The following is a 19,962-nucleotide window of genomic DNA, read 5'->3' as shown; positions in this document are numbered from 1 at the left end:
GTGGACGTTAATTTATCATTCCCTACAGATATAGACTTAAGCTGGCGTTTTCCTGGTCCGCAAAACATAATAAAAGATTTTTTTTAATTAACACGTAGGTCCAGACTGTCCATATAGTCAACGAAGGTCTTAACCAAAATACGCAGAGAATTTGGCGTGCGGCCTATGAGCACAGCATCATCTGCGTATAAAAGTACCAGTAACAATTTGCCATTGATTATAGGGACGTCTGGAGTTGACAATTTCAGGGAATTACTCAGTCCATCAATATAAATGATAAAAAGCAGGGGTGCTAAAACACACCCCTGTGTAACTCCCCTGCCCACCCTGATAGCTCGCGAAACCTCACCAACACTGCCAAGCCTAACCTGAGCCTTAAGATAAGTGTGGAGATGTGCCAAACAATATACCAAAGGCTCATCCAATCCAAAATCCAATAAAATACACCAGGGCTTGGACCTATTAACTAAATCAAAAGCAGATGATAAATCCATAAAAGCCAAATAAACTGGGGAGGATCGGGCGATGGTATATTTACCAATGACCAAATTAAGATTTGAACACTGTTCGGTCGTCCCAACCTTGCTACGAAAGCCCAGTTGACATGGCTCCAATATACAGCTTTACTCTGTCCATTTAAAGACCCTATTATATATAACTCGGCCCAACATCTTTAAAGTATTGTCCAGCAGAGAAATAGGTCTGTAGTTCATAGGTTCCGATCTGTCCCCTTTTTTTAAAATTGGGACAATGATGCTCGTAGCCCAGGTGCTTGGCATAGGAGCATGGGGTAAATTGTTAAAAACATTCAGGAGGAGTGGGGCCCAAACTCTGGTTTCCATTTAATTAAATCTATAGGAAGCCTATCTGGGCCGGGGGCCTTGTTACTAAGGCTCTGTTCAATTGCCTCTTCCACCTCTGACAAAGTAATTTGCAAACTGAATAATCGACCAGGTTCATAATGATCTGATCCATGTGGTGGGGTGGCATGAATTTTGGAAAAATGACTCTCCCATGACTCGCCAGAGATGGTACAGCTAACCGGTGTTAGTAGCAGACTCATATTACCCAAATCCCTAACAGCGGAACAAAATATGTTTCCCTTCTTTATGCCTGCCGACTCGGATAATACTTCACAGCAATTATTAAGGAGAACACCCTTCCGCTCACTTATCGCAATATTATACTTCCTCCTAGCTGTTCTTACATCTGCGATGCACCTTGGTTTAGAGGTTAAAGCCTTACGGAAATTTCTATTGGCCTCCGAACATTCATGGTAAACCACCTTGGTTCTTTTTCGACCTGGGAGATTGGTACGGACAAGAGGGATTTAATTGTAAAACAGAGTTTAGTAAAATCATCAATCACCCTTGAGTGTGGTCCATCAGTCGCTAAGCAAGAGGTGATTAGATGTGTGTGCCCCTCTACTAATGTCTGAAGTAATTTACCGCTGTCAACCCCCCTCCATTTTAGTCTTAGTTTGTCGGTTGAGGGTGTTATGTCCCTTGCCCTGCATTGAGTAATATACACTGGCGGGATGCTAATCTCAGGGCTATTTTAAGGGGATTGTGATCCCCGTAATCTGTAGCACTAACCTTAGCCACCAATAAACGGTCTGCAAGGCAAGGGGAGACAAAAATAAAATAAATGGTTGAGGAGCAGTTCCTTGCTCTAAATGTGGGTACCTGCTGATTGATAGGGGAAGGGACAGATGTAATGCCCACGACCCCCATAGCATTAATAAGGATATGTTTATTCAGGAAAGTATCTAGTTCCAGGCCCCTTCATAAGGCTGGATCCACATGTAGTGTTTCCACACCATACGGTTTGGATGAAAATTTTGCATGAAAATCCCCACCCAGGAGGATCCCAATAGCCCCATCTGAGCCATGCTGTCTGTATAAATTAGAGATATTGGTAAAAAGCTCAATAAAATATATTCAGAATGGAATAAAAGTCATTATTATAAAAATGAATCAAATAGAAAGGGACTCTCCTTTCGTATCTCAATATTTGGATGTTGTAGCTGTAGTCGTCGTACCATTTGAGGTTTGCGAAAATTAAAAACAAAGCAATCACCGCTAATATTCTTGGACGAATGGTCAACCAACCCTACTCGTCTCACCATAAGGATTTTCTTCATGTCTGAGGCGTGGAATCTTTAATGTTTTACCAACCAGTCGACAGATTTATTACGTAAATCTGCCCAGGACTCTCTCCGATCCCCAGTAAGATATGGGACGCCAGCTAACACCAGCACGTATGGGCAGGAATTTGGGGGTCAGAACGTCTTCATTTTGTCTTCTAAAGTTGTTTCCCATATCGTTGGTAACAGTTCCACCCCTGCTTAAATTAGGTGCCTTGAGACCGGAAATATTACCGGGTGACGGGTGCCTAAAATGACTGTCATTACCTGAGTTTGTATTAATGACATCAGGGATTCCGGATATATTTTGTGTCATACTTGGGTGAGAGTAGGACTGTGGGACATGAGTATTAATATGGTCCCCACATGCACTACATAGATTATTTACTGTAGAATCCTTGTGAGCAACAGGTCTTTGGGGTAACATGTCAGGCCTACAATTTGTGGGGTTTGGTGCTATCGTACTCCCCTTCCCCCATTATCAGTGGAGCAATACTCTCTAGTGCCACTAAAGTTGTCCATATTAGAGTCAATCCTTTGAAGTCTTCCCCAAAGTAGGTCGTAGTTCTTTTAATCGCCTCTTTAAGTTGGGATAAGGCAGAGTCTAGGATCTTCTCTACAGCATTTACTAGCATAGTTTCCGCAGTAGTGTTTATATCACTTGTGATCACATGTTGATTTAGAATTATATCAGTCTGCGTGCCCCTAGAGTCCAAATTAGCATTAACATTAGGAGTGGTAACTGCAGAATTGCTGAGTGTAGGACCCTTGGCTTTCGAGGTTTCCTGGGTTCGCCCTGTTCGCTTCCGTTTATTAACTGATACTTTCGCCTTAGCACTCCCACCAGATTTGGCCACCTGCGCCCTAGTGTTAATACAGGGCGCTACTGCTGCAACAGTCATAACAGATATATCCTGGGTAGGAGAGACAACCTCTAAGGCTTCTGGGGGTCTGACAGTGGCGTTCCCTTGGGATGCCTGGGGTGTACAGGCTGGGCTCAAACATGTAATGGCAAACAGGATTGTAACAATGCCGGATCCAAGAATGAGCGGCGTTCAGTGATCTGGATTTCATGAGTCAACAGGGATTCTGCCCTCAGAAGGAAAGCGTCGAAGATTCCCACAACTCCTTTTTTCCTATTCATATTAGGATGGTGAGTATGCCAACCCAATCTACTGAGGGGAGGTACAGACCGGGCAAGAAGAACTTAATAGCAAATTGCCAGAAAATAAGCCCTTTCACAGTACCTTATAATTCCTTAGGGTAGATGGCAGGTGTCAGCGGGGTGGCCCAGCCCAGCCTCCTCCGGTCTCCGACGGGCTCGGGACGGGCCCGCCCTTGGCCCAGGCATACCCGCGCGCATCCCGTGCTGCGGGAGGGCCGGGCTGATTATGAGGGCCTCTGGCCCTCTCTGGCAGTGTCACAAGCCCTGCGCCTCGCAGGGCCCACTGGGAAGTGTAGGCGAGCAGAACTGTTCCCCTCACAGCTGCTCTAGCGGCTCCGGCAACATGGCAATGGCGTGGCCAGGGCTCTCGCTGAGGTAGGTGCACTAATGAACGTTGGCCATTCCCCTCACGGCAGATTCAAACTCCGTCTGTTTAGGCGTCCTGAGCTGCGGGAGATCCGGGCTGATCGTAAGGGCCTCTGGCACCCTCCGGCAGCGTCACGAGCCCTGCGCCTCCCAGGGCCCTCTGGGAAGTGTAGGCGAGCCGAGCCGTTCCCCTCACGGCTGCTCTAGCGGCTCCGGCAACGTGGCAATAGCATGGCAAGGGCTCTCACTGAGGTAGGTGCACTAATGAATGTTGGCCGTTCCCCTCATGGCAGATTCAAACTCCGTCTGTTTAGGTGTGGATTGGATAAATATAACTATATCCTTGAATGTTTCTTTTACAGATGGATACGAAACACTACAGAACTGGATGAGAGATACGTTCACTACTTACCTGTTTGTATGAGTGCAGCTTTCTGCACTATACATACAAATGTAGGTATTATCTGATGCCTTTAATGAATCCAGACTGCTCCTTAAAAAAAGATGTGGAAGAAATTATTCTAAACGAATTGTTAAAGGTTTAGCAAAAGTCTTGTAGTCAACATTTACAAGAGAGATGGGTATGTAGCCTTTACAGTGAGTGGGGTCTTTGCCATCTTTAGTAATTACATATACTGTGGCCTCCTTAAAAGTACCAGTAGTAGATTTCGAGTTGAAAAAGTGATGAAATAAGCACAATATGTGAGGAAGAATAATGTTTCGGAAGTGTAGACAAAATTCTACAGTAAAGCCATCTGGTCCAGATATTTTACTCTTTTTAGCGATTCTTGGTAAATTTAATCAAGACTGAGATTCGCGAGCAAAGAATTAAAGTCTAAATTAGAAGGAATTATTTGGGGAGTTTAATGTAGGTAATGTATGTGAGAATTTTGCGCTGGAACTTCAGGAGTATATAAAGTTTTATGGAAATAACAAATTCATTTAGGATAGCTTGATGTTTCCTCACTTTCAAATAATTAGATAGAAATTTCCCAACTTAATTTTTCCCACCATAATATTGTGCATTATTTCTGAGCAAGATGGATGTGGCATCTTTAGTAGATAGAAAAAGTCAGTTTGGCCTTAAGAAAATTCTGAACATCAACTTTTGGTTTAGAGAAATATTTTTGTTTTAAAGTTTTGATTGAATATGGTAACGATGTAAATTATTTGATACAGTCTTTCTTTTTTTTTTTACACATATGTCTATGATAAAATCACTTGCAGCTGCTTTAAATGAATCCCATAATAAAGGAGGGGTAGTAGCTGAAGAATCGTTAAATGAGAAAAATGCAAATGCAAATGACACACAGGAGATGGAAAATTGCACGTCCCTTAACAACAAATTGTTAAAGCTCCTTCTGTGTGTTGTCATGTTGAGGAACCAAGTCCAGATCTGTAATGACCATGGCGTGATCTGACAGTACTATGGGACTAATGTCGGCTTGGACAAGAAGCTGTGACAAAGGTTTAGAGACAAAAATGTGGGCTAATCTAGTGTGTGTTCCATGTGAAGTGGAATAAAAGGAATTATCCGAGGACGTAGGGTTAGAGCGTCTCTAAGAGTCTACCAAGGCAGTATGTGTAATAGTGACATGAAATTGATTATGATTTTATGAAGCAGGAATTGAACAGGGTATTGTCTTTCTAAAAACTGATCCATAACTTGATTATAAGCACCTCTTAGAATAAAGTATGAATTATGATATAATATGCATTTTTGTCATAACTGGCCAAAGTGTGTAATCAGGTTGTGCTAGGATATAAACATCTAAGAAACCACTACATAGAAGAGGGACTGTGTGCATAAGATGCTGTAAGTCAGAGCAGTAGGGGGATCACAAAGGGGTGTTAAAACTGCCCTCACACACAGTAATCTGTGTCATGCTTTATCATAGGGCTGCTAACACACCTCAATGCAGACCAACACTGGAGTTGGAGCACTAGTGAAAGGGAAAACAACACAAAAAATAATGACCAATAATGTGGGGATTGCAATGCTGGGTACCCTCTCCAGAATAGAAGTGGTCACGCCATGACCAGTGGATGGTGGTATGTAAAACCCGTTATGAGTCATCAGCCGCTCCACTCTGCAAAAACGTTGACATGTTTCAGCCGGCACAATCTAATAACCCAGCTTTCATCAGGACTCACTACTCAATGATCCCTAGGTTACTGACCCTACCTCCTTATGTTGAAAATGGCAATGTATATGCACATAAGCGGCGTTCATTTGTGTTCACCATACCCCTTGTTGTAAGCAGAACGGATACCGCGAAACACTGACTATGTTATCCCGCCAGCATAGACCCATGCACGCACGTACACAACAGCCATTTTAGGCACCATGGCCTCTCTGCCCGTCTTGTTAAACCCCCGGCACCCCTCCCCGCGCGCGCTGCTCATGCATCGGCCATAAAACCCTCTCCCTCTGCGTGACCCTGCTCTAGAAGTAACACTCCTGCTTGACCCACACCCCCCCTTTCCTCCCAAGAACACCCTTCCCCTCTGCTGACGAACCCCCCTCCCCCAGCTGCATCTGGCCTTTCGACCCGGTCCCAAGTCCTAAGACCAAGCCTCGTGGATGTACACCCCCTTTTCCTGCCCAGCATAACAAAACCGTGATACACCAACCGAAGTTCCCGATCTTATCGCCTGCCCAACCTTTGATCTGATCATCCCCTCCTGCCCTCGTGTCCTGTAGGAATGTCCGGCTGAGAGATCACGACCTCTTGTTACATTCGGGAAGGGAGGATGACATCTGAGCGACTGGTATGGGAATAGGCCTGAAGCTGGGATTCCAAACATGCCTCTGCCTACTTCAAAGTGTCTTTATTGCATTAAGGAATGTTTGTGCATCATAAACATGTGTATAAAAGACGAAGCCTCAGAGAAACTTGTTAGAGCACCTCCTGAAGACACTATGTGCGTGTCCGAAATGACAGGCTCTCCTCATGAGAAATAAAACTCTGTTCTTGTGTTCCTGCTTCCAGCGCCCGTCTCTTTATTTGGTAATTATTCAAGATGGGAACTAAGAGGCGTCTTGCGCCAGCAGCCTGGGCATCGGGTGAAATATGGGCTGACTTTTCCACACTTAGTTCCAGGGGTGGAGGGAAGAAACCTTGTGAAACAACTTACTCTGAGCACATATGGTAGAGCGCCTTGCTCTCAAATAGGAACCACGTTCATATAAAATCTAAACTTGAACTGGCGGGGGAGTGAGGGTAGCTCCCTATAGTCACACTTTTATCAAGGTGAGCTGTGGCCCCTCTGTGTGTCTCTCCCAGTGCCGTATAAGTTCCAACCATATGTGCTCAGAGTAAGTTGCTCCACAAAGGTTTCTTCTCTCCACCCCTGGAACTTAGGAGGTTGGCCAGACTTATTACCAACAGTTCTTTTTCGGCAATGGTATAATTGCGTTCTGCCGGCAGAAAAGTTTTAGAAAGGAATGCTACTGGATGCAAAATATTAGTAGTACTGTCTGTTTGAGATAGAATACACCAATAGCAGTGTTGGAAGCATCCGCTTCTACAATAAAGGGTTGTTCTGTGTTCGGGTGTTTCAATATGGGTGCAGTTGTAAATGCTATTTTTAATAACTGTAATGCATTTTCAGCATCTTCAGTTCATTGAAAAGAAACTTCTCTACGAAGCAGAGCTGTGAGTGGTATAACTTTAGCTGAGAAATGATCTATAAATCATCTATAAAAATTAGCAAAACCTAGAAATCGCTGGATATAATTTAAATTCTGTGGTCTAGGCCACTCTCGGATTGCTTGGAATTTACGTCCAACCATGGTAATTCTATGAGGTGTCAGGATGAAACCTAGAAATTCCACGTCTTTGGTATGAAAGGTGCATTTGGATAGTTTACAGTATAGAGCATTGTTCCGTAAAGCTGTTAAAATTGTCTTGACATGTCTTATGTGTTCCTCCATGGTGGCTGAAAATATTAAGATATCGTCAATATAAACAATGATGAACTTGTCTACATATTCTTGGAGAACATCATTAACAAAAAATTGAAATGCCCCAGGGCGTTGCAAAGCCCAAAGGGCATAACATCATATTCAAACAAACCATATCTTGTGCGGAATGCAGTTTTCCACTCATCGCCTGCCCATATGCATACAAGATGGTAAGGGCCCTTGAGATCTAGTTTGGTGTCAATTTTTGCAGATCGCACTTGATCTAGTAAGACAGGGATGAGAGGCAAAGGGTATCAATTTTTTGTGGTGATGTAGTTGAGAGCTCGGTAATCGATACACTGACGTATTTCCCCATTTCTTTTTTGTGTGAAAAACACCGGTGCAGCATCAGGAGATTTGGATGGTTTAATAAACCCATTTTTTAAATATTGGTCTAAATACTCCCGCTAGTGATGGATTTCTTGTTCACTTAATGCATATATTCGACTGTATGGTATTTTTGCTCCGGGTATAAGCTCTATTTGACAGTTGTACACTCTGTGTTGGGGCAGCGATTTTGCCAATTTGGTATTAAAAACATCACAAAAGGATTTGTATTGACCTGGTAGCACAGTATCTTGTTCTGCCGCAGTAGCGGTGAGGTGAGTTGTTACTGGCGGCATTATGTGTGTTATTGTACTCTGTGTCTTATTAGGTTTTAAGTGATTTTTTATCAAACACACTTGAGTACACCATGCTGATTCAAAATGAATACTCTTTTGAGCCCAATCGATTCTAGGATTGTATTCCATTAACCAAGGCATTCCCAAAACAATACCAAATTGTTGAGCATCAATAATGTCAAACTTAATTATTTCCTAATGGGTTTCTGATTCTTGGCTTAATGTTAATTCAACTGGCACGGTGTTATGGGTAATAGGTTCTTAGGTCAACAGTGCCCCATCTACTGCTCGTACTGCCTCTGGTAGATGTTTATTTATGGTGGGAATTTTTAAACTAGAACAATATTAAGCATCAATAAAATTGCCAGTTGCTCCAGAATCTAGCATTAATACTACATCATGCATTTTATCATCCACTAAAATGGTAGCATGAATATTTAAATGTGGCGATGAAATCTGTAGCGTGTCAGCAATTAACTGATCAGGAGCCACGCGCTGTTTGCTCAAAAGCTTCTCCTGCTTATCTCTTGAGCTCTTTAGTTTCCCAGTAAAGTAGAATTAGGAGGTATTTTTGAGGGGAGGGTCTTAGGTCTGGTTGGGCATTCTCGCACAAAATGTCCTTTTTGCCACAATACAGGCATTGACCACTTTTTCCCCATTGCTTTTTTTCTTCTTGTATAAGTGGTCTACGAATACTACCAATTTCCATTGGCTCACTAGTGTCTGCTTGGACTGGCAGAGATTTCTCTTTTGGACGGGTAAAGGTGCGGATTCCCCATCTCCTACAGTCACTTTTATGATCTATAAGTCTATGATCCAATCGTAAAGTAAGAGCTATGAGGTCTTTACATGTCTCTGGTTGAGGATCAATTTGCGCTAAAAGTTCTTTGAGCTCCTCTTTCAATCGTTGGTAATATAGTTTGGCCCGCTTTTCCACAGGCCAATGGGTTTGACACCAACCTATTAAAGTGTGTGAGATAATGAACCATGTCTTTGTTACCTTCCTTGAGTTCTAACAACTAATAATCTGCAAAGCCTGTGATGGTGCGCCTATCAAAAATCTTTTCAAATTTGTCTTTAAATTATCAACTATATAGCAGTCTACTGTCGGAATTTACCAATGGAACTGCCCACATCACCGCATCTCCACTAAGGTATGAAATCAAAAATGCAATTTGAGATTGTGCATCAGGAATAAGTATGGGTGGAAAATTTGTTCCGCTCGCGGAATTTGCGGATTTTCCGCAACTTCGCGATCCGCGAATCGCGTGAATTCGCGGCAAAATCCTCAAATCCGCGAGCGGGACGAATTTTGCTCAGGAAGCTCTTACAGGCTTACAGCAGGTGCCGAAGTTGAAGCTAATTTCTTTGTAAACATTTACAAAATGGTTACAAAGAAATTAACTTCAACTTGGGAACCTGCTGTAACCCTGTAAGTGCTTCCTGAGCGGCGCCTACTTGCAACTATTCTCTGACCCTGCTCCGACCCTCGAAGCAGGGTCAGAGAATAGTTACAATTAGGCAACAAGCATTTCTCATCTGCTGCGCTGATCGGTCTCTGACCTTTATAAACAAGAGGCATGTGAACTCGCACAGAAGCCCGGCCCCACACACACTAGGCTATGCAACCTCTTCCCGCCCTTTCCCCCACTGTGATGGACAGCTCACTCGAGGGACCTCAGCGCCTATGGGCGCGGTGGCAAAGTTACAGACACACGGGGTCACTGAAGACAACTCTTCCGGGCCTTTACGCTGCTGCAGTGTAGGAAAAGCACAAACATTTACCCAACGAGGAAGCCCTTACTGCTTTCTCCTCATCTGCTGCTCTGATCGGTCTCTGACCCTTTATAAACAGGAGGCATGTGAACTCGCACAGAAGCCCGGCCCCACACACACTAGGCTATGTAACATCTTCCCGCCCTTTCCCCCACTGTGATGGACAGCTCACTTGACGGACCTCGGCGCCTATGGGCGCGGTGGCAAAGTTACAGACACACGGGGTCACTGGAGACAACTCTTTTGGGCCTTTACACAGCTGTAGTGTAGGAAAAGCACGATACATTTACCCAACGAGGGAGCACTTACTGATTAGCCAGTAGAAAGTACTCCAGTTGAGTATAGTGCAATTGCCAAAAAATCCGCGATTGCGCAACATTTCTCATCTGCTGCGCTGATCGGTCTCTGACCTTTATAAACAAGAGGCATGTGAACTCGCACAGAAGTTCCTGAGAAAACTCCTGAGGCGGAAAGCCGGGAGCAACGATTTTTAAACTTGTGCGCATTTTAAAAAGTGTAATTTCTGTGTTTTAATACCTGCTTGCACTTTAATTTCATGGCATTACCGCGATAGCGCTTAGCAGCAGACAGCTGTTGTTTTGCCCTGGTCCCGCGTCTTGCCGCCATTTCCTGGTCGAGGGACCCGCCAGACACGCACACCTCGGCTGGCCACGCCCCCCCCTCCCAGGCTCATATAAAAGCGCGCTGACTGCTAGCGTCGCACTTTCATCCTGAGAAAACTCCTGAGGCGGAAAGCCGGGAGCAACGATTTTTAAACTTGTGCGCATTTTAAAAGTGTAATTTCTGTGTTTTAATACCTGCTTGCACTTTAATTTCATGGCATTACCGCGATAGCGCTTTCAGCAGACAGCTGTTGTTTTGCCCTGGTCCCGCGTCTTGCCACCATTTCCTGGTCGAGGGACCCGCCAGACACGCCCACCTCGGCTGGCCACGCCCCCCCCTCCCAGGCTCATATAAAAGCGTGCTGACTGCTAGCGTCGCACTTTCATCCTGAGAAAACTCCTGAGGCGGAAAGCCGGGAGCAACGATTTTTAAACTTGTGCGCATTTTAAAAAGTGTAATTTCTGTGTTTTAATACCTGCTTGCACTTTAATTTCATGGCATTACCGCGATAGCGCTTAGCAGCAGACAGCTGTTGTTTTGCCCTGGTCCCGCGTCTTGCCGCCATTTCCTGGTTGAGGGACCCGCCAGACACGCCCACCTCGGCTGGCCACGCCCTCCCCTCCTACGCGTCGAGCCCACTATATATTATGAGTCTCTGCAGGAAGCGCAGCGGACGAGCGCAGCGGGCGCGACGAATGCGCGCCAAAGGCGCGCATAAGGCAAGCTCGTCTGCGCTCGTCCGCGCCTCGGCAGCGACTGGAGCGGCTCTTTCTGCCCTAGTCCCCCAGACCTCCCCTCTCCTTCCGCTTCTAACTCGTGAGTCTATACTCCGTCTCAGAGATTTTGCTCACGAAGGTAATCTCTCTTTTTCTGATACTGCCTACCCGCTGCATGAGTTTGCCTGCAGAGGTTTGTTATCGGGTGGCCTGCTGAACGTTAGGTCCTTGCCTAAACACGCCAATGAAATCCTACAGCTCATTGATAATCATCACCTCGATGCATTATTTCTCACTGAGACATGGACCAACTCCGACTGTAATATTGAATTGGACTGGGCTTGTCCACCTGATTTTAAAATATTACATCTTCCCAGACCCAAAGGTCGTGGTGGTGGGGTAGGCATTATTTACAGAGCTTCCTGGTCCATCAACATCCTCGACATGGATCCAGTTGCTGGAACGGAAATCCTTGGCCTCTCCATAAACTGTCTTTCCGGAGTTACCTTCATGGCCATGATATGCTATCGCCCCCCGGGAGCCTTCAACTCCCGGCAGCAACAGTCGCTACTCTCCAGCCTCACTAATATGGCCACCACCCACAATAAGCTGATTATTTTGGGCGATTTCAATCTTTTGCCAAACGGCAGCCTGGACACTGCCCTGAATAATCTCATAATGTCTTGTAAAAGTATGGGACTCTCCCAACTGGTCAATAAACCCACTCACTCTGTTGGCCATCAACTCGACCTAATCTTCTCCTCCCCTCAGCTAGTATATCTCAGCGACATCCTGCCTATGTGCTGGACCGACCATGCACTCATCAAATTCCCCATAGCTGGTAGCAGAGCCAGTAGGCCGCCACACAGCATCTCTCCCGACGCTCTGTACAGAGACTGGAAAGCTATGGACAAAGTAAGATCGGCTGGCCCGGTATTCAATGTGGTCAACAGCTTCTCCCCCTTGACATCGGTGGAGGACAATTACAACACCCTCTGCACATTGATTTCCAATACCTCGAACTCCCTCGTCCCCCAGAAAAAGTGCAAACCTAAGAGCAGAGCACCAGCCCCATGGTTTGACGACTCCTTGAGAGCCCTCAAATTAGCCTGCAGACAATCGGAGAGAAAATGGAGGCAAGGCTACTCCGACACCAACAAATCGCTCTGGAAAGACAACCTTCGGGCATATAAAACTGCCATAGTGCAAAGTAAAGCCAATTACTTTTGCGCAACTATTGCCAACGCCTCCAACAGCTCGAAAAGCATCTTCCAGATCCTCAAAAATCTAACCCACCCAGATTGTGCCACAAGGACTCAGTCACCTACTCAAGAACTCTGTGACAATCTCGCAGCATTTTTCATAGATAAAATTAACACCATCATCCACAATCTGAAGACTTCCCCCTCGATGGGTTGTCCCAACAGCCCGGGAGCCAGTACCATTAGCCACGACTCGACGCTATCAGATCCCCCCCCCACGGCAAGGTTGCGAGAATTCCCCCCTATTTCAGAAACCGAGTTTGAAAGACTGGCGCTCGGAATCACCTCGGGCTCCCCTCTTGACCCTTTGCCTCCAAAAATCTGGAAAAGCTTTGGAACTGAACTCTTCGACACTCTGCGCAGAATTTGCAACCAATCTTTGCATTGCTGATATGTTCCTACTCCTTGGAAGCAGGCTCTTGTCACCCGGCTTCTGAAAAAGCCTTCCTTAAGTCCTGACTGTTTGTCTAATTATCGGCCTATCTCCCTCCTGCCATTTCCAGCAAAGGTCACCGAACGATGGGTCAGCTCCTGTCTTTCCACTCACCTGGAGCAGAACCACATCCTGGATGACCTCCAATTCGGTTTTCGCCCAGCCCACGGCACCGAAACAGCTGTCTTGGCAGCCATGGAGGATCTTCGTATGCGCGCAGACAGGGGCCAGGCAGTAGCTCTGATACTGCTGGACCTGTCTGCCGCATTCGACACGGTCAACCACAAGACTCTGTTGGAGAGACTTGGTGAGGCCGGTGTGGATGGCACGGCCCTGCTGTGGTTTCACTCCTACCTGCGGGACAGGAGACAGGCGGTATCCCTCCCCCCATTCCATTCTGAATTTGCAGCCGTGCCCCAGGGAGTTCCCCAGGGGTCCTCCATCAGCCCCATTCTTTTTAACGTGTATCTCAAGCCCTTGATCACGTTAATAAAGTCCCACAGGATAAAAACTATCAATTATGCTGACGACACCCAGCTCATTCTCTCTTGGGAGGAAGAAGACGCTATCCCCTTAACATCCTTCCATGAATGCCTAAGAGAGACGGCTGGGTGGTTGCATAAAAACTCCCCACAATTTAACTCCTCCAAAACCGAGGTACTGTTCTGCGCTGGAAACAAAATATCTCGCCCGTTCCCGAGCGACTTCTGGTCTCAGGAAATACCGGATAAACCACAGCCAGTAACCTCGGTCCGCAACCTTGGGGCCATGCTCAATAACAAGCTGAGCATGGAAACTCAAGTTGCAAAAACAGTGGGGACTTGTTCAGCTCTGTTGCGCTCCCTGCGCAAAATTATGCCACTCCTACCCGCACATGCCCGGGCAATGATAGTCAGGTGTACTATTCTTAGTCGCCTTGACTATTGTAACGCGCTGTTACTTGAGTCTCCAGCCGTGTTGCTGGATCGGCTGCAAAGAATTCAGTCGGCGGCTGCTAAACTAGCTCTTGGTTGGACCAGGAGATCTTCGGCCACAGCGGCCCTAGCCGAGCTACATTGGCTACCACTGAAGCAGCGTGTGGCATTCAAGGCCCTTTGCCTGGTCTTCAAGGCTTTGCACGGAATCGGACCCAAACCTCTGCAAGCCTTGTTTTCTTGGTACACTCCTAACAGAACCCTGCGCTCTGCATCTGCCTGTTTGGCAAAAGTGCCTAATTACAACACAGTTAGAATTGGGGGCAGATCCTTCAGAGTTGCAGCGGCTAAATTATGGAACAGTTTGCCCATCGACATCCGCCAAACTTCACAACTCCTCCCCTTTAGGAAACATATCAAGACCTGGCTTTTTCCCTAAATTCTTTCCCCCTGCCCTCGTTCGGACTCTCCTCAGTTAAGAGTATTCTCCAGCGCCAGGAAACCTGCAAGGTGTCAGCAGCGCTTTACAAATACTTTAAATAAAATAAAAAAATAAGAAGCCCGGCCCCACACACACTAGGCTATGCAACCTCTTCCCGCCCTTTCCCCCACTGTGATGGACAGCTCACTCTAGGGACCTCAGCGCCTATGGGCGCGGTGGCAAAGTTACAGACACACGGGGTCACTGGAGACAACTCTTCTCGGCCTTTACGCAGCTGTAGTGTAGGAAAAACACGATACATTTACCCAACGAGGGAGCACTTACTGATTAGCCAGTAGAAAGTACTCCAGTTGAGTATAGTGCAATTGCCAAAAAATCCGCAAATTCGCAGGAAAATCCGCAAATTCGCAGATTTTTTTTGCGACTTCGCGAACCGCGAATTTGCAAAATTTGCCCATGCAGTGGGCCGTACCATAAAATGTAATTGTATCTGTGTAAGAAATGTGTGAACCCTGGACGGATCTCTGGTAAAATGCTCTGGTGCAGCTAGGGGGACAGGGGTTGGCATAGTAAGCACTACCGCTGTGGTGGGAGAACTACTTGTTGATGGAGTAACTGATAGTGGTGTAGTTTGTTGTGGACCTGCGGTCATTTGTTATTGCAGATGAGCAACCTGATTAGCCAATGCTGTTGTTTTCTGCTGTGCTGCTAATATATCTTTTTGCAGGCTGTTAGAATTTTACGCAAATCATCTAATGTCGACATATTAAAAGTACTGGCCAGGAGGAATAATAATGTAAAGGCTTGTTATTGTGTCATAAGTATATTCCTCTGGAGCAGTACCCTCAATATGCCCACCTTCCGGCAGCACCGATTCTGCACTTTCAAACAGAAGGTCGGAGTGGCCAGATTGGGGGGGGGGGGGGCTACTGCATGGAGGGAGACCTGAAACAAGACATTATTACTACTCACGGTAAGTATCTGTTAATAAGAACCTGTTCTTACCTGTCAAAAATAAAGAGAAAGGAACACGTTAAACTTCAATCTAGTAAGATTGGGGACTCTCCTCTTTTTTTGTAGCTAGGATGAAATTACTCGTCTTTCATTTAGTGATACAATTAAGTTTCGATTTTTATGTCTAGACAATCATAGGTTATGGTTCAGTTCACACTTCAATAGTTTTTGTTTTGCAGATAGTTGCAACAGCGTCTAAAACATTTCAAACACGAACGTTCCAAATAGTATCACTAATTACGCTTCTTTTCATTAGTGATCCACATTTACTTCCGTTATCAATTGATGTAGCCTCTTAAATATATATATAAATTACCTGCTGTTGTTCAAAAGCGCCCTCATGTGTCCTTTTCAGGAATTACATACACATATTCTTTGCTCCGTCTTTAATTATGTCTGGACTAAACTCCAGACTTTGAGTACAGCCAAGGAATGCTGCTCAATTCTCGAAACGTCGAGACGGCATTTGCAACATCCAAAATTGAAGTGAAGCCGTCCCCTACCTTACTCTCTGAGTCCAGGAGGGATCCCTAAGAAGAACTGGGAGAGGAGGAATTCTGAGTCGCAGCCCAAATACAATTCCACAACAAGGTAACAACAAGGAAATGCAGGAGGAATCAGAGCTGCCCCATCACCAAACAAACACCTCCAATAAGGAGCACCTGCTCGGAGATGTAACAACCTTTTATACTGTCAGCCACGCCCAAGATGGCTGCCATGCCACGCCCAAGATGGCTGCCATGATTCCATCATGTTCTTTGATGTTCCATGGAGAGTCTCACTTGCCTGCTTATAAGCATAATAAACCTAGCTAACACCTTATAGTAAAACAAAGCAAATTAAATATAACAAAGAAAAGAAAACACTTAATAACATAACAATGTTAAAGCAAGATGGACTTTAACTTCTTGCAGATACTCCAAATGTCTGGATGATTTACAGGATGCAAGATATACATAAACACACATGAAGTGCATGACAGCGACCATGGCAGTGGATTGTTATTGTGCAGGAAGGTGCCCCTACCTTCACAAAAATAATCCTGCCAACAACACAGATGCCCTAAGGTGCAAGGGAGCCTGCTTTGACGCTAGGTACCATATTGTGCGCCGGTGCTGGCTGAATGGACAGGAATGCGCCGTATACCATAAATATGGTGCATTCCTGCCCTTTCTTTTTGATGCAGCGCAGCAAAGGGACTTGTTTTGCTGCCCAGCTTCAAAAACACGTAAATTAGGCCCATGGGTCTTCATTTCTGGAGGCTTGGAATGGGGCAGCTTGCTGCCGTGCCCTGCATCAAAACGCAAAGGGTGCCTTTGTTGTTGGCAGGATTATTTAAGTGCAAGAATTCGCACCTTCCTACACAGAAACAATCCATTCAGGTGTGTGCCTCTGTCTATGTGTGCTGCTGAATGCAGCCCACATAAAAGAGGAATGAACATGGAGTAATAAAGTTATTCCCCCTCAGTATGCCTCACCTCAGGAAGTGAATGGTTCTGGCTCTTCCCCTGGTTTATATTCTCTCGTAAATTTGGGGAAGCATCAAAATCCATAGGTGTTGCGTGGGAACACCCACCGCAATGCCATGGAATAACTCCCCAGCAAAGATTAATGCAACTTAACGATTTACGCTGCCTTGCCTAACTACAGATCTATGAGGCTATTCAAAGCCACGCAAAGTGGCTTTGCATGGCCTCATAAATATGATTTGCTAGTTTGCCGGGCCGGAGAATCACAAAAAGTGACACTACAGCGACGCAAGGGACTCGTAAATATGCCCCTTGATTTGCACCTAATAAATGAAAGCTATTACACCCCTCTGCTTAGTTCTGATCCTTGGAATATCCCGGATTATGTTATCATACTGACTTGATGCAAAATAAATATGTCGAAGTGCAGGTCCTCACTCTTCTGAGTACCTGTTTGCGCTTGAGAAGTGCTGACACTTGCGCTTTAAATGTATTGCAGCAGCGCTGAGAAGTGCAGGTGCTCTCTCATTAAATGTATTGCAACAGTGCTCAGAAGTGCATGTACTCCCCCATTGAATGTATTGCAGCAGTGCTGAGAAGTGCATGTACTCCCCCATTGAATGTATTGCAGCAGTGCTGAGAAGTGCATGTACTCCCCCATTGAATGTATTGCAGCAGCGCTGAGAAGTGCAGGTACTCTCCCTTTCAAATTAAAGAGTGCAGGCGCTGGGCATATCTAATTGAGATTAAGTGGTGTATAAGCTGTGATGCCCCACCCCGCCCTTTTCCCTATCTCCCTATTTCCCTATCACCCGCATCAGGGTCTTCTAGGCACCTTCTGCTCTCTGTGATGCCCCAACCCGCCCTCTGCTCTCTCTCCCTTAGGGATGAATGCAGACAGACAGCAGGGCCTTCTAGGCGCCCTTATGCTCCATTTCTGCAAGAACCACTGACATCAGAAGGTGACTGAGTGCAGACGCTGCCCCCTGCTACGGGGCTGCTGCTGAAACCCAAAGGCACTCATAACAAGTAGAGCCGGAGTTGCTGGTTTGTTTACTTTAGCCCTGTTTTGGTGCAACGGGTCCCTGAAGTGAAAGCTTGCCGCTGACGAATGCTGTGATCTGAAGGCCACAAGTTCTAGTAAAAGCTGTTGTTTGCAGGACTCTGAGGGGTAAACGTGCAACAGAGAGAAAGAAGCTGCTTTCATAATTCTGATTCCAGGTGATGCCAGTTCATAAGACTTCAACTTGCATCTTGAATCGAAGACTGATCCTCAAGTTGAAAATGTTCTACACACCCTTGAAATTTTTGGACTTTCTCCAAAAATAGTACACGCAACACATTTAGCTGGTCATACTTTGGACGGCATATGTTCCAACTTCCCAGCACTAGTAGATTATCCTCCTATACCGAAAATATGGTCTGATCATTGCTTCATACCTTTTAGCATAAATGCCTACCGCCCCCCTGAAGTTGGAAAAAAAATAATAACCCGACAACCTATTACCATCTCACAAAATTAGACAGCTATTGCTAAGAGTACCAGACTTAAGCAATCAGCCCAGGCACAAGCCCCCACCGTGACCGGCGATGTTGAGCAAGACTCCAAAAACTTTCATACCTGGATACATTCTGCAACATACAATCTGGTACCGCCAAAGCGCCTTAGGAAAAATGATAAACCTAAGAAGATAAGCGCCCCTTGGTACTCACAGGCCCTTTTTGAAACTCGTCTCCAATGTAGAAAAAGCGAACGGAAATGGAGAAAGGACTATGACCCTACAGCAAAAGATCTTTTTATAACAAAAAGGAATGAATATTTTGCACATATAAAAATAGCCAAGAAAAATTACTACACTAAAATGATTTCTGAGGCCCAACAAAAACAAAAAACTGTGTTCGCTATAGTGAAATCCTTCACCCATCCTAAAGTGCTTCAAACAGAAATTGCCCCCTCTCAGGGGCTCTGCGACCAGATCGCGGATTACTTTGAGGAGAAAATAAGCCTCATTCAGAAGGACTTTCCTCAAATAACCTTGGCTAATCTTAAGGATTTTAAAGACACCTCGGCCGTGACTTATGAACCCCTTATGAGGTTTAGGCCTGCCACTCTTGCCCTTACAAGGGATGTCATTATATCCTGTAAATCGGGATCACCTTCAGATGCCTGTCCTCCGTTTATTCTCCATCAAATCGTGGACATAGTAAATCCTTGCATCAACAGAATAGTTAATGATTCATTGAGTTCAGGCATTGTACCCAGAGATTGGAAAAAAGTCATAGTCAAACCTTTGATGAAAAAATCAAATAAAAATCCGACCGAGCTCTCTAATTTACGTCCCATTTCACTCTTACTAATACTTGGTAAGATAACTGAAGCCATGGTTCATCAAGAACTTTCTAATTTCGTGGAAACTCATAACATCCTTCATCATCAACAATTTGGCTTCCGGCCTAAGCACTCCACGGAAACTGCTCTCATGGAATTAACTGATTCCATCAAATTCATTCAAGATGAGGGAAAGAACGCTGTCTTGATATTGCTTGACTTATCGGCGGTGTTCGATACCATCTCCGATAACATACTCATTGATAGATTGAAAGGAAATGGTATAACGGATAGAGCTCTCGATTGGATCGGGTGTTTCCTTTTGGAGAGAACCCAAATTATATCATTAGGATCTTTTTCCTCAAAGTAACCATACACCCTCTGACAATCTGATGTGACATCCCCAGCTTACTTTAAGGCTTGTTGGATCAGGATAGTATTGTAGAGAAGTGCATCATGAGAGTCCGCTAAAAACTTTAGAATAGAATAATGAAGGATGTGCAGTCACGTATACTGGGTTAACAGTGCATGCTTCTCTCATCACTGGAATCTCGAGTGCCTCAGTTCTAGATTATTGAACCTGCCTCATTTGCACCTCCGAAAGTACCACAGCAACTGATTAGAACATTGCCACATCACTGCGAGATCATTAAGCACATCACTGTCGGATCATTATGACACAGCAACATCAGTGTAAAGTCCTCAATGGCAGATCA

The sequence above is a fragment of the Lissotriton vulgaris genome, chromosome 11 (assembly GCF_964263255.1).
Source record: "Lissotriton vulgaris chromosome 11, aLisVul1.2, whole genome shotgun sequence".
NCBI classification, from domain to species: domain Eukaryota; kingdom Metazoa; phylum Chordata; class Amphibia; order Caudata; family Salamandridae; genus Lissotriton; species Lissotriton vulgaris.
This window is presented reverse-complemented; position numbering follows the sequence as displayed.